Consider the following 25,448-nt stretch of genomic DNA (forward strand, 5'->3'; position numbering starts at 1 on the left):
CGCTTCCCCCACCAAGTACCCCTATGCTTCAGAACCATTTGTGGGGCATAAAAGGGCAGAGATTGGGGGGGGGGGGGGACACCTCTAGGGCAACTGAGGGGTAATACGGCTCTAAAAATAGGTACCTTGGGAAAAGAGGAGAGAGAGGAAACTAGGAGTTCCAGACCAGGGTAATAAGCAGTATCTGACTCACCCAGGCTTGTTTTTATGTGGGTGGGAGTGGGGGAAAGGGAGGGACAGGGGAGGCTTCCCGGAGGAGATGGGACTGGACTGACTTAGGCATGGTGTGGTCCTGGGGGTGATTCCCAGGGACCTGGAGGGAGGGATTCTAGGAGCAGAAGCAGACCTATCCGTTGCACTTTGTGGTCTGAGATAAAGGGACTTAACCTGATGCAGAGAAGGAGCACAAGGAACAGGGCTGGATGGAACCCACACACTACACATTCAGGGGGGCCGGCGGTGGAAGCATGGGGTCTGACCCGTAGTTTGGGTTTGGCACATATTGATTATTTTCCATTGTGGGCTGCCCAAAGTCCCTTGCTGGCCGCCCGGTCTGGGCACCAACTGGGTGACTCAGGGCTTTCTCCCAGAGTTTAACTGGCCCTATCTCCTTTGAGTCTCCCCCAGACCACACCTTTAGGGTACAGCTTGACAAAGCCCTGTCAGGAACACCAGCGTGGCCTCCTTGCTCCACACTTTTCCCAGCTTAACTTGGGCTTGGTTGTGCTGGGCCTGCACCGGGCTCAGGGTTGCTCTCTCCTTCTCCTGAGGAAAGGACTGCCCAGGTAGCTCCTTCCTCAGGTAGGTGTTAATTAGAGGGACAAAGTCTAGAGTGATAGTGGTCAAGGTGGGTCCAGTACTCCCCAGTTGCCTCTCTCTGAGTCTCCAGCCAGCTGCCAGACAGGTGAAGGAAGTCAACCTGCAGAGGAGGCACCAGGGTCCGAAGTGGCACTGGGGCCAGTTTGGGGCTCCAAGATGAGAGCTTTGCCTGGGAACCTAGGGCTCAACTCTGCCCCATCCTGCTGAGGGGCCCTGTGCAGTGCCCAACAGCTGGAGAGAATGTAAGTGAAAAGATCAGACTCAAGTGCAGCCAGAACAGAGTAAACATGGTAGAGGGCTTTGCCCATCCCTGGGCCTCACTTTCCCTATCTGAGCAATGGGATCATAATCCCCATTCTGCCTACCTTGTGGGGCTGTTGGAGTGATCAGAGGCAAAGCAGAAGCTGGAAGAACTGGATATCAGAGCTGGACATGGGTTCTAACCTCAGCTCGATCTTGTTTGGTCTCAGGTAGGCCACAACCTCTCTAAGGCTCTGTTCCTCCTTGTAAAGCTCTCCCAGCCTTGCCACTTGTGTTTGGCAGAGGGTCAGGTGAAGTCATGGATTTCAGAGGCCAATTGTTTAAACCAACAAGTTTCCAGCCCTCTGGGAATTTCCTGTTTAATAGAAGGAAAGGTTAGGAAACAGAAGACTCCCACAGAAAGTGAAATAGAATGTTGTAAATAATTCCAGATGGAGGAAAAGGCTATTACTCCAACAGGCACTGGAGGAGAGGGGAATCCCAGCCACAAGGAAGGCTTCCAGAAGAAAGGTACTGGCTGGAGGGGTGGGTGTCTATGGGACTGCAAGACTGGTAGGTGAGGCATAGAGTAGGCAAACCCAGCTCTGTCCTGGAGGGCAGTGTGAGTCAGCTTGAATAGCTGGGCTGCAGGAATGCAGCTAGGTAGTTAGATGAGAAAGGCCACAACGAGCCAAATAGCTTCCCGGTATGGGACTGAAATAATCAGACCCAGGAATCTGCGTCTTAACCAGGCCTCCCTCCTCATAATGTGGGGATAGGGTAGCTTGAGGCAACATCTTGGGAAATGCTGCACGAGTGGTTTCCAGATTGAGATCTTGTTTTTTGTTTTTTTTAAGAACTTTATGTATTTACTTTTAAAAGTTTTGATGGCATTAAGTCTTCATTGCAGCATGCAGTCTTAGTTGTCCTGTGTCACGTGGGATCTGAGTTACCCGACCAGGAATTGAACCCATGTCCTCTGCATTAGAAGGCAGATTCTTACTTATTTATTGGCTGTGCTGGGTCTTCATTGCTGCGTGGGCTCTTTCTACTTGTAGCGTGTCAGGTCTACTCTCTAGTTGTGGTATGTAGGCTTCTCATTGCAGTGGCTTTTCTTGTTGTACAGCACAGGCTCTAGGGCGTGCAGATTTCAGAAGCTGTACTACATAGGCTGGGTAGTTGCAGCTCCTGGGTGGTGGTGCACGGGCTTAGTTGCTCCAAGGCATGTGGGATCTTCCTAGACCAGGGATGGAACCTACGTCTCTTGCATTGGCAGGCAGATTCTTTACCACTGAGCCACCAGGGAAGCCCTGGAAGGTGGATTCTTAACCACTAGACCACCGTGGAAGTCCCTGAGACCTTGCTAGAAGGGCAAAGGCTAAAGCTATTAATTCTAATCTTGAATGTGCTACTTTTTGATTTTGGAGTCTTGGGCAAATTACCCCATGCCCTAAGCCTCAGTTTATGCATCTGTGAAGTGAGAGTGCCCCTCTGTCTCAGTGGGTGGGCCCCATTTTGACAGAGTTGAGATCCCTCTCCTGAGTTCAGCCTTCTTGCTCTCCTCTCCCTCCCTCTGCTTTTTCCTTCCCTCTCTTTTCTCCAGCCTCACTGCTGTCTTGCCTCCCTCCTCAGAGCTGTGGTGTAAAGCACTCATCTTACCACCCTGGTCCTGGGCAGGGGAGCCCAAGCCTCCGTAGTTCAGGCAAGGTCAGGCTCCATTCTGGGAATGACGCTAGGACCCAGCCTCCCCGACTCCCCTGTCTGCGTCATCTTCACCGTCAGGGGCCGTTGCACTGTCCGAGGAGCTATTTTTAGCAGGGCCCCTCTATAAGGATCATGAAGCCCAGGGACCTTGAGTAAGCTTCATGCTTTCCTCTGGGCCTCAGTTTCCACATCTGCCAGCCAGGTGAGAAATCTCGCCAGCCTTCCTCTTGAGGAGACCCCAGTGGACGTGGGACAGTCTTGAAGACAGGCAAAACCTTCAGCCTGTGCTACTGATGCTCAGTGTGGCCTTGGCCTTGGGCCTGCAGTGCCCGTTTGGGTATCGGTGCCTATATGAATAATGGTGGGTGAGGGGCCAGCCTTGTAGAGGGGCTAGAGGTTCTGGAAACAGCTCAGCTCTGCCCTGGAGGGTTGGAAACCACGAGCTCCAGGGTTTATAGTGATCGGGCCCAGGAGTTATGTTAGGAATTTGGGGGTTGGCTGGGACAGGAGGGTTCTGAAGCCCCTACCACTTGCCTTGTTCTGGTCCTTCCAGGCTCTGGCTTACCTGGGGCAGGCCTGGGCCTGGGTTTGTGAAGCCATCTGTGGGGCAGGGGGTAGGCTCCTATTGACTAGGGGGAGAAGGGGCCACAGTGGAGCAAAGCCATCAGATGCTCCAGGAGGCAGGTCAGAGTGGTCCACAAGCAACAACTCCCCGCACTCTTGTTGAAAGAGAGCAAGAAACGCCCCCAAAAGCCAACACTTATCTTCCCAGAGAGCCCCAGAGGACCCCAGAATCTAACCTTCCAGCCTAGCACCCACAAACTGTGGCCCAGACAAGTTCTGTTTGACCTACACAGTGCTTATAAAAATGTGAGTTAGTTGGCAAGATGTAGCAACCTGGAGATTTTTAAACTGAAACTCGGATTTTTAGCTTCTCTTGAGCACCCTGCAGGCCTGGAACCCCTGGGCTGGCCCAGGCAGGACCTGCTGTCCCCACTTTTCCACCAGCGCTCCCTCCAGTGGGTTCCTAACCCTGAGGATGTGTGATGTCCAAGAAGTGACAGCTGTCTGACCTTGCAGACATCTGAGTGTGTGTCTGTAGCCCTAACCCATCTTAGAGCCCAGGTCACTAAGACCCAGAGAGGGGAGAGGACTTGCTCAGGGCCGCACAGCAGATGAGGTTTGGGTTGCAAAGGGAACCACATGTAATGGTTCCCGGCTCTCTAGCCCACATGCTGGGCTCTTTTGCCCTCAGCCTCTGGAGGAGGGTCTGGGGTGGGGGCCCAGGGGAAGGATCGGACTGGTCCAGAGGTGGTTCCCCAGAGCTTGTCCTCAGCTCCCAGCCCCAGCCTGAAGGTCAGGCCTGAGCAGGCCCCCTGAGGTGATGGAGCAGTGATGGGGTGATGACATAGGGTGGAGTGAAGGGACCCGACTGATCCCACCTCCTCTGGCCACTGCTGGATGCACAGTGCAAAGGAGCCTCTCTCCCTGCCCTGAGCTGCTGAGGACACACCCTAGGAAAGGGACCGTTACAGACGGTGACCAGCGTGGACAGGGCAGGGACGGATGATGGCGGGAAGGACGGGACCCACCTGGGAGTTGGGACCTGGCAACAGGGAGATACTGCTCTGATGGAACAGCCAGGCTGAGGGTCTCGCAGAGAAGGCTGGAGGAGCCTAGTGTGAAGGAGGGAATTGGGGGGCGAGGGAGGCTAGAGGCAAGAGGGAGACAAGGGAGGTATGTGGGGTGGGGGTCATCCCACTGTTACCAGCTGTGTGATTATCAGCCAAGGCAAGGACTTTCATTTCTCCCTGGCTGTGCAGGCATTTAAAGGCCTTATTTTGCTGCATTCTGACCAGAAGAGGGGGGAGCTGGGACAATGGAGGGAGGAGGAGAGAGTGAGTAAGCAAGGCTGAGAGCAGTGGGCCTGGGTGGACTGGGCAGTAAGAAGGCTGGGAGGATGGCACTACCATGAACAAGTAGCAGCTCCGTTCAGATGTAGGCCCTGGTCCCCACGAAGAAGCCGTCTAGGCCATGTAGTGATTAGCCACATACACTGGACAGAAATTCAGGATGGTGAAGGAACTCGCCCAGGTTACACAGCCAGCAGGTGGAGAACAGGGCTGACCTGCTGGCCTCTGATCCAGTGCCCCACCCCAGGGAGATTAAGGGAGCTGGGAGGAACGAGGCTGGGACTACGTCTAAGGGTTTCAGCTCTCCGCGGAAGCCTTTCTCTACTTCTGGGTGTTGGTCCGGTTTGGTTGGGCAGATGGGAGTGCCCAGCCAAGGAGACGGCCCAGCCTGACCCTTAGAGGAAATCATCCACTTCCAGAAACCTCTGGGCAGCCAGCCACAGGCTCAGGAGGCGAGACTTCATTCTGACCCCACGCACCGGTGACACCTGCTCCTTCTCTGTCCCCTGCACGTGGGTCAGAGGCTCTGGACTTGGCTGCCTGGCACTGGGACTTTCAGCCTGCCGGAGGCTGCCTTCCGCCCTGCTCTCCTTGCTCCTTGGAGACCCTGGAGGCTGTAGTTCTCTGCCCTCTACTCTAGAGCCCATCTCTGATGGGCAGAAGCAATACTCCTCTCTGCCTCTTCTCCTGTTCCTGCACCATTCCATCCATCCTTTCTCAGGACTAACAGTGATTCCCTAAGACCAACCACCGCCCTACTGAATTGTGGTCCCAGGCAGATCTGTGCCTTTTCCTATTTAACTCTCAGATGTGGGCCGCCTCCTGCAGCTCCGCTCTCAGAGCGAAGGCAGACTCTTTGTTTGTGTTCCACTCCCAGCTCCATCCCTCCATGGGTTCCTTAGCCTTAAGCAATTGCCACAGCCTCTCTGAGATTCATTTTCCTCATGCACAGAAGGAAGTAATACATTATATGGTGGTTCAATGTTATGTATCAGCTTGGCTAGGTGATATTGCTTGTTTGTTTAAACGCCAATCTAGATGTGGCTGTGACGTACATATGATTGTACATATGATTAATGTCTGCAATAGGCTGACTGTATGGGAGGTTGTCCACAGTAACGTGACTGGGCCTAACGCAGTCAGTGAAGGCTTTGAGAGGAAAACCCGAGGTTTCCTGGAGCTGGACTTCTGTTGCAAGCAGTAATATAGAAACTCTGCCTGAGTTTCCAGCCTCCTGGCCTGCCCTCCAGATTTCAGTTCTGCTAGCCACCACAGTCATGTGAGTCAGTTCCTTAAAATAAACCTCTCTTTCTCTCCCTCTCCATCTATGCTAAATATGTATCTTAGTGGTTCTCCAAGGCTGACATGAGGACTCCCTGAAACACCACCCCCACCTGGAAACAGCATACAGTTAGTGTGAGCTACGGACGAGGGAATCGAGGCGTGGAGAGGTGACTTGTCCAGAGTTTCAGAGCTGGAGTCAGGAATCGAGCCAGGCCTGTCTTCCCAGCTCTCTCAATGTGTTCTTGCCTTGTCACCCATCTCCTTGCCGTGACCCTCAAGTCAAGGTGCCCAAGGGGCCTCCGGTGACTCCCTCTCTCCTGGGGTTCCCTTTGGGTTTAATTAGAGCCCTCAAGTCCAAGTTGGGGGTGAGGCCAGAGGCATTGTTGGGGCCTGACTGGTACTGAGTTAACTGATTCTTGGGCAAGACTAGCAGTCTTGTGACATGTCAGCCATCACCAGTCTTCGAACTGTGGTGGCCCTGCTGTGGCTTTTAGAGTCGTTACGAGTGAAATCAACCAGGGGTGATGGCTAAATACCCACCCCTTCACCTTGGGGAAGACTTCTCTGCCCCACTCCCTACTCTGCACACCTTGCAAGCTCATCTCTTTGCAGCATAGACCTGGGTTAGCAGCACAGAGCCCCACAGAGGCCTGATGGGGTGGGGTAGTATGGGCCCTGCACCCCCTGGGCTCAGGGACAGCCCCATCTCTCTGCAGCTCTTGTCATTCTCAGGAACACAGCCCTCTGTGGCCAGGCCTGCTTCCCATTTTTTCAAGAAAAGCCTCATATCTAGATTTTGACATGAACACTCTGAATTCTTGTCTTTTTTTTTTAATAGCAAAACCCTATTTATTTGAATAGATAATATTTGCATATGCCCTAAGTGCAAATAGCATGGTTCAGGGTAAACAATGCAAATTCCCCTCATCCAGATCTTTCCGCAGACACTGCTACTGCTCCTAGGTTCTCATGGGTCCTTCCAGAAAGATGCCACTCATTTATTCAACATTTATCAGTCGATCATCTACTACGTGTCCAGTGCTGCACTTACAGAACATAGTCCTTTTTGCTCTTTGTACCTAACACTAATAGCTTGGAGAGAGCCCTGTCAGTGACCAGGGAGTGCCCGTCCTTTTCCACAACTGCGTAATAATACTCCACCGCACTGTTGCTCATTGTTCACCCACATAGCCCTTAACCGATTGTTGGGTGGTTTCCAGTAGGTTGCACCGTCAGACATCCTCATATGGGGTGAGGACGTCTGTGGGATATTTAGAAATGAAATCACGAGGTCAAAGGTGAAATAGAAGGTTGCAAATCTTTGTTTTTTGTTAAAGTTTTAAATTTTATATTGTTGATTCACAATGCTGTGTTAGTTTTAGGTGCACAGCAAAGTGAGTTAGTTATACATATATATATTATTCTTTTTCAGATTCTTTTCTCATGTAAGTTATTACGGAGTGTTGAATAGAGTTCCCTGTGTTCTACATCAGGTCCTTGTTGATTATTACATTAATTAATATATAATAATGTATTATTATATTAATGTATATATGTTAATCCCAACCCCCTAACTTATCCCTCCTCCTCTTTCCCCTTTGGTAACCATAAATTTGTTTTCTTTCTTTTTTTTATAATTTTATCTATTTAGTTTTGGCTGTGCTGGACCTTCGTTGCTGTGCGTGGGCTTTCTTTAGTCGTGATGCGCGGGCTTCTCATTGTAGTGGCTTCTCTGTTGCAGAAATAGGCTTTAAGGGGTGTGAGTGTCAGCAGTTGCGGTTCCTGGGCTCTAGAGCACAGGCTCAATACTTGTGGCACTTGGGCTAAGTTGCTCTGCAGCATGTGAGATCTTCCCAGACCGGGGACTGAACCCGAGTCCCCTGCGTTAGCCGTGGCTTCTTTACCACTGAGCCGCCAGGGAAGCCCTCATATGTTTGTTTTCTAAGTCTATGAGTCTGTTTCTGTTTTGTGAATTAGTTTATTTGTATTGATTTTTTTTAGATTTCACTTAAAAGTGTTATGATATTTGTCTTTTTCTGTTTGACTTCACTTAGTATGATAATCTGTAGGTGCATCCATGTTGCTGCAAACAGCACTATTTCATTTTTTATGGCAGAGTAATATTCCATTGTACCACAGATACGTATGTAGTATACACATAGATATGTACCACAGTTTATTTCCACTCATCTGTTGATGGACATTTAGGTTGCCTCCATGTTTTGGCTACTGTAAATAGTACTGCAGTGAACATTAGGGTGCGTGTATTTGATAGTTTTCTCTGGATATATGCCCAGGAGTGGGATTGTTAGGTCAAATGGTAGCTCTATGTTTCATTTTTTAAGGAGGCTCTATACTGTTCTCCATAGTGGGTACACCAATTTACATTCCTACTAATAGTGTAGGATGGTTTCCTTTGCTCCACACCCTCTCCAGCATTTATTGTCTATGCTGCTGCTAAGTCGCTTCAGTCATATCCTAATCTCTGCGACCCCATAGACAGCAGCCCACCAGGCTCCCCCGTCCCTGGGATTCTCCAGGCAAGAACACTGGAGTGGGTTGCCATTTCCTTCTCCAATGCATGAAAGTAAAGTGAAAGTGAAGTCGCTCAGTCGTGTCCGACTCCTAGCGACCCCGTGGACTGCAGCCCACCAGGCTCTGCCGTCCATGGGATTTTCCAGGCAAGAGAAGGTCAAAATCTTTGATTCCAACTTTGCTTTTTCTCTCACATAGAATTGTATGCCCTGTTATAAACAACCTCAGATTCTTGATGGAACGAGGTAGTTTTCAGGAAATAGATAAATAGGTTTACTTATTCAGTAAATACTTATCATGCACCTCTTGTTTATTGGGCATTGAGCCGGGTTCCAGGGAGGCATCCCAGCTCTCATGGAGCGGACAGTCCAGCAGGGAAGACAGATATAAACACAAGCCCATCCAGACACATGGTCATGTGAGAGTGAGAGCTCACGTGGGTGGTCTGAGTGGCCAGAACAGGGGCTGCTTTATCTGGGGATTTGGAAAAGCCTCATGAGGATGGGACATTCCGTGTAAGTCCTGAAGAATGAGAAGAGCCAACCAGGTGATGGTTGGGGTGGAGCAGGCCGGACGGGGACCCACGATCTTGGTTATCTCCAGCTGTAGTCACTACGCTTCATGATATTGTTGTTCAGTTGCTAAGCCGTGTCCGACTATTTGTGACCCGAAGGACTGCAGCACGCTAGGCTTCCCTGTCCTTCACCATCTCTCGGAGCTTGCTCAAACTCCTGCCCGTTGAGTTGGTGATGCCATCCAACCATCTCATTCTGTGTCACCCGCTTCTCCTCCTGCCTTCAGTCTTTCCCAGCATCAGGGTCTTTTCCAGTGAGTCGACTCTTCCATCATGACATGGGGAGTTGAAAATATCACCTGTTGTGCCAGGCACCAAGGATGTGTTGGATACGTCTCATCGTATTACTGTTATTATAGTAAAATGTGAATGAGAAGGCATGGATGAGAAGTTGGGGCTAGTAGGCAGTGCTCAGAAGATGGGCTTGGACTCTTTAAGCCTTTGAGGACCCTGAGGAAGGTGGATGGGGAGGAGCTAGAAGGCCTCCAAGCCCTCGCTGAAGTCATAGAGGTGGGGTTGCTGGTGGGATGGGGCATGGGGGGCAGCAGAGGTCATCCAGGCCCCAACTGAGAGGGTCCCCAGAGCTGGCTGAGAGGTGGACCTTTTCCCACGGGGTCTGGGGTTGGGGGACAGCTGTGAAGCCTTGGGGTCAATCCTAGGTGAGACACACCCTGGTGTTCAGGCAGCATGAAGTGCCAGACCCAAGCAGGGGATCCCGGGGTCGGAGGAGGGCAGTCTTCACATCTACCCAATCTCCAGATCCCCTCTGGCTTGATGCTGAGGCCTGGTTGTGACACCAGCTCAGCACTTCCCTCTAGCTAACGGCCACCATCCCACCCAGCCCCTGAGTTCCTCTTTTCTGAGCCCCTACTTCAAGGTCCATTGGGACTTTGCCTTCATTGCTTTGACTTGGGCGGTCTAGGGGGGCTAGAGGGGCTCAGCAGAGCTGTTGGCTCAGAGGAGGTTCTCCGTGAACATGTGACGAGTGAATGAATGAGTGAATGAATGAATGGAGTGGGTAAACAGGCAAATCTTCTCTGTGGGCTCTGTGAGTGCATGTGTATGGTGAGTTCTCAGGCCCCAGAACTGGGGGCAGTTTGTGGGCAGGTTGTGTCACCAAAGAGGCAAATGTGAAAAGTGGGAAGCTGATGGCTGGGCAGGAGAATCTGAACAAGGTCATTACCAGGCACCCGGTCGCTCAGGCATTTGTGCGAGTCTGCCCCTGGGGAGATCTGCAGGCACCCTGCTGTCACACCCCTTCTTGTCCACACACGGGCTCACGGGCCCCTCCCTGGGGTCCACGCCATCCTCTGTGCTCACCCTGGGCTGGCCGTGTCTGATCCTGGTCTGTAGACCATGAGAGTGGTCAGGAAACCAGCTGAGGCCCCGTGGAGCTGTGCTGGGTAGGCAGCTTCAGGACAGATGGGCACAGGGCAGGTGGTGCGTCTCCCCATCCCAGGCCCTGAGCCTTTCTCCTGGCCCTTGTCCCACTGGCCAGCACATCAGGTAACCATGGCTCTGCGTGGGAGGGCTCCCACATTATGTCTGAGTAACTACATTTAAAAAGTAGTTTTTCCATATCCTGCTCATGTCTTAGCAGACAGGAAGCTGCTGGCAGCTCTGAAGTCACAGTTTAGGTTTGGGAATTTTCAGGGCCAGAGCAGCCTGGTGGTCATTCACAGGTGTACACACCGGATGTCTCTCAAATGCATACTTGGTCCAGGACCCACAGGTGCCAGAGTCACTAACAGCCCCTCATGCACAGCCACATGCCCAGCCACTGTAGTCATGGCCAGCACACTCACACTAGCAGCCATGTGTAGCTGCAGAGTCACATTTGCTGCAGGCAGACATGCAGGGACGGGCCGCTGCGCGCCACGGCTGTGCGCGGTGTGCACTGTCACACACGCGGCGGCCCGGCGGTGTGGCGCCACAGGGTTGTGCACTGCTGCTTCGCCTCTCCCTCTCACTGCCCCCCACCGAGTGCCCACTAGCTCCCCGGAATGCGACATCACTGTCCTTCCCCCACCTGCCTTTCTGGTGAGGTCAGGGCTGTGAGGTCAGTGTGCGCCCCCTTGGCAGCTTGGGAAAGGACGGTGGGTTTGTAAAAATCACCCGAGTCCAGTCAGGGTCATCTTGGGACATTCGTGCACTTTGCAGAGTGTGTGGGTATTATTAGGCACCGGCAGGAGTCCAGAGAGGATACATCAAAGTACGCCACAGAGGAGGCACTGGTCAGTGTTCGGGCTGTTAAACAGGTGTTCTCTGAAAAAAATGTTCTGTGGTCACATAGGTTAGGAATGTGCATTATATAATTCAGCCGGGCTGAACAAAGGTGAACTGCTTTCTTGTTTGTAGGTTTTGGCAGAGCTGCCAGAGCTCCCAGGAATGGAGTGGGGTGGGTGGGGAGGCCATAGCGTGGGTCTCGTGGCCACCCACACTGCCTTCTCAGGGCCTCAGGTGGGCTGGAGGCACCTGGGTAAGGCTGCTTGGCAACACCAGCAATCCCTGGACCCTTCTGTGCCCACCGTGGGGCTGTGGATTCAGCCGCGTGCCCTAGAGTCTGCATTGCTGCCAGTTCTCAGGTGTTGCTGGGGCCACACGTGGAAAACTGCAGACCTCAGAGGAGGCAGAGGGAGCTTTTCAAGGCAAAACTTGCCTGGGGCTGTGCCTCTGCTCAGAGCTCCCCCCTACTCAGTGGAAGGCACGTCCTCACGGTCTGCAAGGCCCACCCACCAGATGACCCCCCAGCTAGTTATTCTGTCCCTTAAGCCCGCCCAGTGAATCCCCACCTCGGGCCTTTGTGTTGCTGCCCCTTCTGCCCTGAAACGCTCCTTCCTCAGATCTTGGGGGGACCAGCCCTCCCCGCCATCCCTTCCTTCTCGCTCCTCCAACCCCGTGCTTGCACACCATGTTCTTCCACGAGGCCTGCCACGACCCGCGACAGCACCTGCGGCCCTCTGCGTCCACGCCTGGAGGCCAAGGCCATGCCGTCGTGTTCTTGGCCCTGTTCCCAGCACCAAACGTGGTGCTGGGGAAGGGGAGGGTCAGAAGGGGAGGAACAGAGCTGGAGGGGGCCAGCAGGGCTAGAACCCCTCTGTCAGCCAGGCCTGAGCAACTGGAGCCCCCACACAGGAGGACCCCAGGTGGGGCTCTCTGGTCCGATGCCAGGTCTGCTGCCCTGGGTGGGCGGTGAGGAGAGGACAAGTGCTCAGGCCAGGGCAGTGGGGAATGGCCCTGGGGGCAGCCAGGTTCTGTCACCAGCAACATGTTCCTTATCAGCACTGACCTGTGTCCTCTCCTTGGAGCACTCGGCATCCTGACATATCTCCCCAGGGGTCATGGCAGTGTGGATAAACTCCGCTCACCTGCAGCTCACAGTGGTGTGGGTGAGGTTGGAGGGTGTCCTGTGGCAGAAACCAGAAGGTTCTGGGGAGCTGGGGCCAGGCTTGTTTTCCCCGACACACCCTCTACTGGGTCTGGCCTGCCCTAGGGGTGTGGCCAGACTGAAGAGGGCAGCCGGCAGAAGAGGAGTTAGCCCGGCCTGACTGCCGGGTGCAGGTGACTGATGGGGAGAGGCTGGGGGGGCAGAGCCCCTCTGACCTAGTCCTCTGTGGGGTCTGTGGGGTGGCTGCCCGGCGTCCCTGGGGCCTGATCGTGTCCTGCCTCCTTCCTGAAGCAGCTGTGTGTGCTGGCTGTACCCTGTAGCCCTCCCCCAGCATGTCAAGGCTGCAGGTTGAAGCAGCCTTGGGTGTCGGGATAGTCCGTGAAATTGCTCATGATGTCAGTGGTGGCCTTGCTCAGGGCTCTCAAGGAATCCTCTGACAAGCAAGGCTTTTTAAATTTATTACTTGATATTTATTATTGTTTCTGGCTGCACTGCACAGCATTTGGGGTCTTAGTTCCGTGACCAGGGATGGAACCCATGCTGCCTGCAGTGGAAGCACAGAGTCTTCGGCACTGGACCACCAGGGAAGTCCCTGACAAGCAAGGCTTTGACTTCAGGGTCCTCCTGCTCAGGGAGCTAGCGTCAGGCCCTGAGGCTTGCTGAGTGGCTGTGCCTGGCAGATGGGTTGCAGGCTGAGGTCCCTGGGTCACCAGCTGTCCTGGGTGTAACTGTGAGCAGTGTCCTGCTTCCCATGTACCTGTGTCTGTCCATACACACACGTGTGCACGTGCAGCAAAGTCTACAGTCTGCGTTCCTGCACTCCCAACCCCCACCCCTGCCTGCCTCCCTCCTTTTTTAATTGACAAAACACCAAATTAATGTCAGGTGTACAGTGTAATGATTCGATATTTGTATGTATTGCAAAACGATCACCACAGTGAGTTGGTTGACATCCATCCCCATACACGGTTACATAAAAATCATCTTCCTTGTGATGAGAACTTTCAAGATCCACTCTCCTAGCTATGTTCAAATATGCAGGATATAGTATTATTACCTATGGTCACCATGCTGTACCTTTCCTCACCATGAATTATTCATTTTATAATTGGAATTTTTTTTCATGGAGCTTACTGTATGCCAGGCCTGTGGTTTAATCCTCCTGCAACCCGATGCCATAGGGTTGCTATGCTATGCTATGCTAAGTCACTTCAGTCGTGTTCGACTCTGTGTGACCCCATAGACGGCAGCCCACCAGGCTCCCCTGTCCCTGGGATTCTCCAGGCAAGAACACCGGAGTGGGTAGCAGGTTGTGTCTCCCCAAAGATATGTTGAAGTCATAACTCACCCATATACCTGTGAATGGAACTTTGCTAGGAAATAGGCTTCCCGAGTAGCTCAGCTGGTAAAGAGTCCGCCTGTAGTGCAGGAGACCCTGGTTCAACTCCTGGCTCTGGAAGATCCACTGGAGAAAGGATAGGCTACCCACTCCAGTATTCTTGGGCTTCCCTGGTGGCTCAGCTGGTAAAGAATCCATCTGAAATATGGGAGACCTGGGTTCGATCCCTGGGGTGGGAAGATCCCCTGGAGAAGGGAACAGTTACCCACTCCAGTGTTCTGGCCTGGAGAATTCCGTGGACTGCACAGTCCATGGTGTCGCAAAGAGTCAGACACGACTGAGCAACTTTCACTTTCAGGGTTGTTAAAAACATAATGAAGTTAAAATGAGGTCCTACTGGATGAGACTGTGCTCTAATCCTACTACTGGTGTCCTTTATAAGAAGGCCAGAGGTACACAGAGAGGAAGGCATGTGAGGAAGGAGGTGGACATTGGAGTTGTGCCCCACAAGAGCTGAGAAACTCCTGAGGCAGAAACAAGGTGGGCGTCCTTCCCTAGAGGCTTTGGGAGGAGCATGGCCCTGCCAGCACCTCGATTTCTGACTTCTAACCTCCAGAAGCAGGAGAGAATAAATTTCTGTTGTTTTTAGCCACTGGGTTTGTGGTGTCTTGTTACAGCAACCTAGGAAAGTAATACATTTAGTTTCTGTTAGGATCTCCATTGTACAGGAGGAAATAAGATTCAGAGATGTTAAGCTGTCGCCTACCGGTACACAGCAAGTCAGTGTTACACCTGGGATTGGAGCCCAGATCTGCACAACTCCAAGCCTGTGAGCTCAGCCTCTGCCTATCGGACCTCCTTCGGCTCCATTCCTTGAACCACTACAGCATCCCACTCCCTGCAGCCTCAGGGGAGACCCCATCCCTCCCTGTTGGGGGCCTCCAGTGTTCTTCACTAGCTCCTAAAACTCTTCCACGTCCTGGCTTCCCCATGTTCCCATCTGACCTCCTTCCTTCCCTTCCCCAGCAGGCTTCAGGGGTGCCTCTCACCATCCCCGAGACCCTGCATGGCCTCGGTCCTTGGCGCTGCTCTCAACTGTCCGCATGGGAGTTCTGGTACCCCCACAGCCTGGACCCCCATCCTCCTGTGCATCTCTGTGCAGTCATGATCTCCCTGTAGTTGTACCCCTTCTTCCTGTTGCTCCCAGGTCTCCATACCAGGACTCTGTCCCCCTTCCATCCCTGCTCAGGATGGACCCTCTGTAGGGGAGCACCGACCATACCCCCTCCCTGGCACCCCAGGCTTCCAACATGCCCCACTGCCCCCAAAGTGGCATTTGAGACCACTGTCCAAGCTCCTGTGGACCATGAGGTTCAGACGGAGGAGGCCCCAATTGCCTTCTCTGCAGAGGGCCTCCCCCATCTCCCTGCCCCCAGCCCGCTTTGACCCTCAGCCTCTACCCTGGTCCAAGGGCGGAAGCCCCCACTGCCCAAAGCAGGTCCCGGTCTGTTCAGCCAAAGTTGGAGGCCCAGCATGATTTGTCAAATCCTGAGCCAGCCTGTTCAGGGAAGGGAAGGAGGGCAAGGCCAGAGCTCCTTTGATGTTGTGATGACCTTCTGTTGGTCCAGCAGAGGTTTGCACAAGGAGGGGTCGCTGGAGTCCGTGTGTCCATGTGATGTAACGGGGCATCAGCTTGTACGCCAGTACATCGGCATGTGATGTAACAGCTGTTGTTGGTGCTCTACCTGCTCCCTCCCACTTACCGTTTGGGGTACACAAGCCTGAGCTCTTACTGCCAGAGACCCCTGCTGAGGGCTTTCTGTGTCCCAGAAACCCCTAGGCCTGGTGTAGAACTGACTGAAGGTGCCAGGCTGTTAAGTGTGGGTGGATAGGCCCTCACCCCAGGTAAGGTGACCCTGAGGAATGTCCTGTGCTCGGTCTGGGCTCTCTAGCGACGTCAGGCTCCAGTCACCCAAGGTAGTAACTTGCTTAATAATACCCTTCGTGGCTCCCCCTCCTCTGTCTCACGCTCACACTCCCTACTGGTGTTCTCTCAAACACATGAATTAGCCTTAATCCTTTCTTAGCTTCTGGAAGAACCCAAACCAAGATATACAGGTGCATGTGTCAAAGTTATCTCGTAAGCGTGCAGGCAAGTGCAGCAGACACACAATCACATGCAAGAACCCAGAGGCACAGGTTGCACACATTCACACACCTGCATCCATTCCACGTGCTCTCGAGAGGGGCCTGGATAAACTGACAGGACCCTCCATCTAGAAGCACTTGGATCTGCATCCTGCTTGGCTTTCAGATCCCCACCCCTGCCTTGTCCTGGAAGCCTTCTCCCCATCCTGCCAACAGAGGGACACCCTCAGTGCTGGGCCGGGACCCCTAAAAGGACTTTCAGAGGGCTCAGCCTGCTTGGTGGCCCTTTCCCTGTCTGATTCCCCTGGAGCAGAGGCTAGTTCATCTCCTGCCACCCCCACTGAGGGGATGCAGGGGCAGCGATATACCTGACCCTCCATAATGCCCAGGGGCCATGGAACAGAGTGGGGCATGCAGCTGGCATTCCACAGATGCTTGTGGAATAGAACTGTCTGCTCCCACCACTATAGCAAGCCCTTCTCTGAGCCTCAGCATCACAGGGACCCCTGGGAGGGATTTCCTAGTGTTCCTCGGGCCCAGTGGTTCCAGGCAGTGAGTTGTCCAAAAATTTCGGCGACTATTCCCTGTGCCAAGCCAGGGCTGAGTGCCCAGGACCCTCCTGTGATTAGCAGGGTGTGGTCCTCTCTCTCACGTAGTCATAGCCTAGGGGGAGATAGACAGAAAACTCCAGCATATAAGGAGTGAAGGGTATGGAGGCATGAGGGATGCCTGGGGTGGGGCCAGCAGAAGTGGCTCCTCAAAGGCAGGGGCAGGCTGTCCAGGTCCTCCTGGTGCCCAGAGTTTATCAGTTCCCCGGACTACTACATCAGAATCGCCAGAGGGGAGGACTTCCCTGGCAGTTCTGTGGTTAAGACTCCATTCTTCCAGTACCTGGGGCATGGGTTTGATGCGCAGTCAGCAAACTAAGATCCTACATGCCCATGGGTGTGGCCAAAAAAAAAGAACCACCAAAGGGTTTATTATAAATATGGGCTCCCCGCTCCACCTGGCGCTATGGCTGGTCTGGGAACTGGCATTTAAACCAGCTGCACCCTAGATTCTGGAAAACCCCATGTAGGCCTGGCCTTGGCAATCTCACTCCGTTTAATGACCAGCTGAGTGACTGTTCTATAGCCCTGCTTCTCAAACTGAGGGTGGGATGGTGGTGGTCATGAAACCACAGGGTAAACAAGTATATTTCTGAATATCAGTGTGACTTGGAGTTAACTGGTCAATCATTAAAACAATAATTTGATATTTAAAAGATATTAAAAAGGAGTATTTGCTAAAATTCATGGTTTAAGATAAAATATGAGACAACAAAGGACTTTGTAGTGTGGGATTGGACACCTTGGGACAGTTTCAGTCCCCATCTCCGTTGTTGGGGGTGAAATCTTGAGGCCCCCTTTTCTTTCCACCAGGGCCTAAACTATTTAAGGGTTTTTATTCTTCTTCTTGTATACATTAGGATTAAGGGTCCAGGCTGTGCATACAGACTTGGGTTCAAATCCTGGTTTCCTACATATTGATACTAACTCTGTGCCTCAGTTTTCCCATCAGTAAAATGGGTATAAATACTGTACTGCTCCTGGGCTTATAGTTAAAACTTCACATGGATCTTGCTGTACTCCTTCAGTTCAGTTCAGTCTCTCAGTCGTGTCTGACTCTTAGCAACCCCATGGACTGCAGCACACCAGGCTTCCCTGTCCATTACCAACCTCCAGAGTTTGCTCAGACTCATGTGCATCGAGTTGGTGCTGCCATCCAACCATCTCATCCTCTGTCATCCCCTTCTCCTGGCCTCAATCTTTCCCAGCATCAGGGTATTTTCCAAGGAGTCAGTTCTTCACATTGGGTGGCCAAAGTATTGGAGTTTCAGCTTCAGCATCAGTTTTTCCAATGGATATTCAGGACTGATTTCCTTTAGGATTGACTGGTTGGATCTCCTTGCAGTTCAAGGGACTCTCAAGAGTCTTCTTCAATACCATAGTTCAAAAGCATCAACTCTTTAGCACTCAGCTTTCTTTATGGTCCAACTCTCACATCCATACATGACTACTGGAAAAATCATAGCTCTGACTAGGCAGACCTTTGTCAGCAAAGTAATGTCTCTGCTTTTTAAAATGCTATCTAGCTTGGTCATAGCTTTTCTTTGAAGGGGCAAGCATCTTTTAATTTCATGGCTGCAGTCACCATCTACAGTGATTTTGGAGCCCAAGAAAATAAAATCTGTCACTGTTTCCATTGTTTTCCCATCTATTTGCCATGAATTTATGGGACTGGATGCCATGATCTTTGTTTTTTGAATGTTGAGTTTTAAGCCAGCTTTTTCACTCTCCTCTTTCACTTTTGTCAAGAGGCTCTTTAGTTCTTCTTTACTTTCTGCCATAAGGGTGGTGTCATCTGTGTATCTGAGGTTATTGATATTTCTCCCTGCAGTCTTGATTCCAGCTTGTGCTTCATCCAGCCTGGCATTTTGCATGATGTACTCTGCATATAAGTTAAATAAGTGGGGTGACAATACACAGCCTTGACATACTCCTTTCCCAATTTGGAACCAGTCTGTTGTTCCATATCCAGTTCTAACTGTTCCTTCTTGACCTGCATACAGATTTCTCAGGAGTATTTCTGGTATTCGCATCTCTTGAAGAATTTTCCACAGTTTGTTGTGATCTACACAGTCAAAGGCTTTCATGTAATCAATAAAGCAGAAAAAGATGTTTTTTTGGAACTCTCTTGCTTTTTCAATGATCCAACGGATGTTGGCAATTTGATCTCTGGTTCCTCTGCCTTTTCTAAATCCAGCTTGAACATCTGGAAGTTCACAGTTCATGTACTGTTGAAGCCTGGCTTGGAGAATTTTGAGCATTACTTAGCTAGCGTGTGAGATGAGTGCAATTGTGCAGTAGTTTGAGCATTCTTTGGCATTGCTCTTCTTTGGGATTGGAATGAAAACTGACCTTTTCCAGTCCTGTGGCCACTGTTGAGTTTTCCAAATTTGCTGGCATATTGAGTGCAGCACTTTCACAGCATCATCTTTCAGGATTTGAAATAGCTCAGCTGGTTCTATCATCTCCACTAGCCTTGTTTGTAGTGATGGTTATTTGACTTCACACTCCAGGATGTCTGGCTCTAGGTGAGTTATCATACCATCATGGTTATCTGGGTTGTGAAGATCTTTTTTGTATAGTTCTTCTGTGTATTCTTGCCACCGTGTCTTAATCTCTTCTGCTTCTGTTACGTCCATATCAGGTCTGTCCATTATTGTGCCCATCTTTGTATGAAATTTTCCCTTGGTATCTCTAATTTTCTTGAAGAGATCTCTAGTCTTTCCTATTCTGTTGTTTTCCTCTATTTCTTTGCATTGTTCACATAAGAAGCCTTTCTTATCTCTCCTTGCTATTCTTTGGCATTCTGCATTCAAATGGGTATATCTTTCCTTTTCTCCTTTGCCTTTAGCTTCTCTTCTTTTCTCAGCTGTTTTGCCTTTTTGCATTTCTTTTTCTTGGGAATGGCTTTGATCACTGCCTCCTGTACAATGTCACAAACCTCCGTCCAGAGTTCTTCAGGCACTCTGTCTATCAGATCTAAGCCCTTGAATCTATTTGTCACTTCCACTGTGTAATTGTAAGGGATTTGATTTAGGTCATACCTGAATGGTCTAATGGTTTTCCCTACTTTCTTCAGTTTAAGTCTGAATTTTCCCCTAAGGAGTTCATGATCTGAGCCACAGTCAGCTCCCAGTCTTATTTTTGCTGTACTCCTTGGTAAATGAAAATTGTCAGTTATTTTATTGCTGGTGCTATACCACACCACAGTTCAGGGCTGTGATTATCCTAATTTCTTGGGTATCTAGCCCTGTGTTCCCACCCTGGGTGCTCTGGGGGCAGCCAGCAAAGATCTGTGAGGGGACCTGAGGAGCTGTGGCCTGGCATCCTTCCGTCTTGCCCAAGTCCCCTGGGTTTGGGTTGGTGTCTCCAAACCTCAGGCTTCCCAGGTGGCACTAGTGGTAAAGAATCTGCCTACCAATGCAGGAGACACAAGATGCAGGTCCGATCCCTGGGTTGGGAAGATCCCCTGAAGTAGAAAATGGCAACCCACTGCGGTATTCTTGCCTGGAAAATTCCATGAACAGAGGAGCCTGGCTGGCTAAAAAGTCCTTGGGGTTGCAACGAGTTGAACCAACTGGGCAACTGAGCACTCCAAACCCTCCTCAGCTGGGCAGGGGGACATGGGGACAATGAATTGCTCTGGCTACTGTGGACTGGACACTGTGCCCCCAGGGCCACAGAGCCAGTCCCTATTTTAGGGCTGTGCAGTCCAATATCATAGCCACTAGCCACATATGGCTGCTTACATTTAAATTCATTAAAATTGAACAAAATTTAAGATCCAATTCCTTAGGCACAGTAGCCACATTTCAGGTGTTTGACAGTCACGTGTGACCAGTGCTACCTTGTGGAACAGTGTGCATACAGAACATTTTCATCATCACAGAAAGTTCTTTTGGTTCCACTCATCTCAAGAGGAAGTTCTCAGCTGTGGCTGCCCACTAGACTCACCTGGAGAGCTTTTAAAAAACACCGGTGCCTGACCCCACTTGCAGAGGTTCTGAACAGCAGCCAGGGCCGAGAACCACTGCTCTGAAGCCCTGTTCAAATTGTCTACTGGAAAGCTTTCTCTAGTGGAAATGGTTCAAATTGAATTAATACCTTTTGTGAATGTCTGCCTCCCTCTCCCAGCTCATGTGTGCAGAGCCAGGGCTGGGGGTTTAGCCTCAGTTTTGTGGAATTCCCTCTCCACATAGTTGGGCTGCCTGCCCATTCCCCTCTCCCTGGACAATGTGAAATGGAGGTCTAGCATCTCTCGTGGCGTTTCTTGAGGCTATGGGAGACAGGTCATGCTTCATGCTTGTCATACTTATGGGGTGTGGGTAGAAGTACTCAGAGGCATCCCTGTCTGGCTTGAGTGGATGGTGAGGAATGTGGCTACTGTCCAGCTCTGTCTTTCTGAAAACTGGCCCCAGAGTCCCCTGGGTCCACTGACCTTATCATCCCAGGAATTGCCGTGGTGACTAGTCATGCTACCCACTGTTTGCAACATGCAAGGGCAGGCCAAAGCTGTGTGCATACCGAGTGGCCACTGCTGCTGGATGGCTGAGCAGAGCTAGGTGAGGTTGAAGGGTGGGGACTCCATGGAACCTCTCCCCACTTTGGGGTGGGCCTCCCCTATAAGAAGGCTGACCTGCAGGGGCATGCCAGTTTCACAGTGGGTTCCCCTGAATTGCAGTGGGTCTTCCTAGGGAGGGTCATCCTGCAGGGGTCACTCCCACAAGAGGGAGACCTGCTACCAGAGCGCCATCTTGGTTCACCCCAACCCTAGGAGGGCCACATGTCCCTTGTGGCAGGGAGTCTGGGAGTGATGATGCAAGGATGGAAGGCCCTTGCAGGGGGCCCTGTGTGGGGGCTGTGTACCAGGACAGAGACATGTCTGCCATAGGGGGGCTTGGAAAAGAAGGTCTCCCTGAGCCTCCTCAACATGGAGATCACCCAACAACATTAAAGCTCTTCCAACACTGAGCATCCCCTGCTCCCATGGAGTTCCCAGAAACGGGGTTCAGTCTGCTCCACCAGAACATGGAACGTGGAGCCGCCAATCTTGGTTTATGGAGACTGTGCTTGTGGTGTCTAGGTTGTGGTGCTTGTGGTGGATCCTAGGTTGTCTGTGGTTTTGTCAGAGTTGACCTCTGCGTTTTTATGGTGAGTAAATGAGCAAGAGCTAGTGGGGCATCCTCAGTTCCTCCTCCCTGAGGTGTGAGAATCGCAGACAGTGGGAGCTGGAAAGACCAGAAAGGATGAGTAAAATCTTCCATGCCTCTCACTTCGAGCAAGCCTGACATTTAAAAATCATTTTACCAAAGGATTTTATAAATGCAGTTTTGTAGATTATGAACTCTTGTAGACCAGAGGTGTTCTCTAACTACAACGGACAAAAATAAAACCCAAACCACCACCACCACCAAGAACGAATGAATCTGTCTGTGTAAGAGATACGGTTTTGTGTATTTGTTTCCTCCTTAGTGTTTTCATTTTAAGTATTTGGCCAGTAGGCAAGAGAATAGCTGAGTAAGATGCAGATGTTGATGGAAAAGCTTGAAAACTGTCATTTGAACAGTGCTGAACAATTTTGGGATGTGTGTAAGTGATACTATACATGTTTTAAGGAAAATTTCATAGTGTATAACTTAAGTGAGCCTGAACATTTCTAACATAGGAAGCCCCTTCTAACATACAGGAACCAATTTTAAGCCAAATCACAGTGAAGTTAGGGTTAAAAAAAAGTGAAAGTGAAAAGTGAAGTCAATCAGTCCTGCGGACTCTTTGCAACTGGATGAACTGTAACCTACCAGGCTCCTCTGTCCATGGGATTCTCCAGGCAAGAGTACTGGAGTGGTTGCCATTTTCTTCTTAAGGTTAAAATGTATCTATTTCTTGTGTCTGGCCCCAGACCTTTCAAGTCCAAAGAAGAGACTCATTCTTCCACATGCCAACTCTTCCCCCCTCCCCACCCCTCACCCCCCTACCCCCCAACCCCCTCACCACCCCCCCACCCCGCCCCCTGACCCACTGTCAGTCTCTGAGTTCACTGCATTGGTCTCTGGTTTGCAGGTCCAGGCACACACCATCTTAGATACTTGGATATCATGAGAAACCTCAGGGCCTGGCCAAATCTTAATCAGTGTTTATGTTTTGTTTATGTTCATTTTCTCAGTCGTGTCTGACTCTTTACGACCCCATGGAATGCAGCACTCCAGGCTTCCCTGTCCTTCACAATCTCCTGGAGTTTGCTCAAACTCATGTCCATTGGATGGCATCGGTGATGCCATACAACCATCTCATCTTCTGTCGTCCCCTTCTCCTCCTGCTTTCAATCTTTCCCAGCATCAGGGTCTTTTCCAGTGAGTCAGCTCTTCATGTCAGGTGGCCAAACTATTGGAGCTTCAGCTTCAGTATATGTCCTTCCAATGAATATTCAGGGTTGATTTCCTTTAGGATTGACTGGTTTGATCTCCTTGCTGTCCAAGGGACTTTGAAGAGTTCTCCAGCAGCACAGTTCAAAAGCATCAGTTCTTCAGTGCTCAGCCTTCTTTGTGGTTCAACTCTCACATCCATACATTACTACTAGAAAAACCATAGCTTTGACTATATGAAGTGATATCTCTGCTTTTTAATACACTGTCTAGGTTTGTCATTGCTTTTTTCCCAAGGAGCAGGTGTCTTTTAATTTCATGGCTACAGTCACCATCTGCAGTGATTTTGGAGCCCAAGAAAATAAAGTCTGTCACTGTTTGCGTTTTTTCCCCATCTATTTGCCATGAAGTGATGGGACCAGATGCCATGATCTTAGTTTTTTGAATGTTGAGTTTTAAGCCAGCTTTTTCGCTCTTCTGTTTCACCTTCTTCAAGAGGCTCTTTAGTTCCCCTTTGCTTTCTGCCATTAGAGTGGTGTCATCTGCATATCTGAGGTTATTGATATTTCTCCCTGCAATCTTGATTCCAGCTTGTGCTTCATCCAGCCCATCATTTCGCATGATGTACTCTGCATATAAGTTAAATAAGCAGGGTGACAATATACAGCCTTGACGTGCTCCTTTCCCAATTTGGAACCAGTCTGTTGTTCCATGTCTGGTTCTGACTGTTGTTTCTTGACCTGCATACAGGTTTCTCAGGAGGCAGGTAAGGTGGTCTGGTATTCCCATCTCTTGAAGAATTCTTCACAGTTTGTTGTGATCCACACAGTCAAAGGTTTTAGTGAAGTCAATGAAGCAGAAGTTGATGTTTTTGTGGAATTCCCTGGCTTTTTCTATGATCCAGCGAATATTGGCAATTTGATCTCTGGTTTCTCTGCCTTTTCTAAATCCATCTTGTACATCTGCAAGTTCTTGGTTCATATATTGCTGAAACCTAGCTTGAAAGATTTTGAGCATTACCTTCTAGCATGTGAAATGGGTATAATTGTGTAGCAGTTTGAACATTCTTTGGCATTACCCTTCTTTGATTGGAATGAAAACTGACCTTTTCCAGTCCTGTGGCCACTGCTGAGTTTTCCAAATTTGCTGGCATATTGAGTGCAGCACTTTCACAGCATCATCTTTCAGGATTTGGAAGAGCTCAACTGGAATTCCATCACCTCCACGAGCTTTGTTCGTAGTGATGCTTTCTAAGGCCCACTTGACTTCACATTCCAGGATGTCTGGCTCTAGGTCAGTGATCACACCATCGTGGTTATCTGGGTCATGAAGATCTTTTTTGTACAGTTCTTCTGTGTATTCTTGTCACCTCTTCTTAATATCTTCTACTTCTGTTAGGTCCATACCATTTCTGTCCTTTATTGAGCCCATCTTTGCATGAAATGTTCCCTTGGTATCTCTAATTTTCTTGAAGAGATCTCTAGTCTTTTCTATTCTATTGTTTCCTTTATTTCTTTGCATTGTTCACATAAGGCTTTCTTATCTCTCCTTGCTGTTCTTTGGGATGCTGCATTCAGTTGGGTATATCTTTCCTTTTCTCCTTTGCCTTTAGCTTCTCTTCTTTTCTCAGCTGTTTTGCCTTTTTGCATTTCTTTTTCTTGGGGATGGTTTTGATCACCACCTCCTGTACAATGTCATGAACCTCCATCCACATTTGTTCTGGCACTCTGTCAGATCTAACCCCTTAAATCTATGTCTCACTTCCACTGTATAATCATAAGGGATTTGATTTAGGTCATACCTGAATGGCCTAGTGGTTTTCTCTTCTTTCTTCTATTTAAATCTGAATTTTGAAATATGGAGTTCATGATCTGAGTTACAGTCAGCTCCTGGTCTTTTTTTTTTTTTTTTGCTGACTGTATAGAGCTTCTCCATCTTTGGCTGCAAAGAATATAGTCAATCTGATTTCAGTATTGACCATCTGATGATGTCCATGTGTAGAGACCTCTCTTGTGTTGTGGGAGGAGGGTGTTTGCTGTGACCAGTATATTCTCTTGACAAAACTGTTAGCCTTTGCCCTGCTTCATTTTAAGTATCGACAATCCATACTTCACCAGAAGAGGTGATGGAAGATTCACAAATCTTGAAAAATGTCCAGTCTAGATCAGGCCCAGCTTGGGGTGGGGGTGGGGGCGCGCGTCTAAGGACAGCAGAAAGTGAGCAAGGACGGCCTCTGGTGGACAGGTCCCGGCATTGTTTCCTCTTTTAAACTGGTATTGTAATTTACATCGGGTACTCAGCGCTGAGGGTCCTGAGAGGGCCAGGCTGCGAAACAGCCTCTCATATCACAAACTGGGAAACTGAGGTCCACAGAGCAGAGTTACTTTTTCCCCGAGGTCACACAGCGAATCAGGGCAAGAACTGAGAATATATCCCAGGCCTTTCGACTCCACGGATGTGATTCCGGGTGACTAGTGTCCTTTTAAACAGACACTTGTTTTAAGCGCGTTCGGAGGAGCGAACCACTTAAAGAA

The 25,448-nt window shown here is 50.3% G+C and overlaps 1 protein-coding gene across 2 annotated transcripts in view; it reads left to right on the top strand.

The window, feature by feature from the left end:
* The first annotated feature begins 1,473 nt into the window (after positions 1 to 1,473).
* The window catches only part of POC1A (POC1 centriolar protein A), a 100,633-nt gene continuing 76,658 nt past the window's right edge, over positions 1,474 to 25,448 (top strand). The window contains exon 1 of one of the 2 annotated variants that reach the window (XM_019984992.2): positions 1,474 to 1,590. The gene's annotated coding sequence lies outside the window, so the exon portion shown is untranslated. Of the gene's footprint in view, positions 1,591 to 12,611; positions 12,631 to 25,448 lie in introns of those variants that run through there. The other variant, XM_019984987.2, reaches the window with a different exon arrangement.

Source organism: Bos indicus, chromosome 22, assembly GCF_029378745.1.
Source record: "Bos indicus isolate NIAB-ARS_2022 breed Sahiwal x Tharparkar chromosome 22, NIAB-ARS_B.indTharparkar_mat_pri_1.0, whole genome shotgun sequence".
Taxonomy (NCBI): Eukaryota; Metazoa; Chordata; class Mammalia; order Artiodactyla; family Bovidae; genus Bos; species Bos indicus.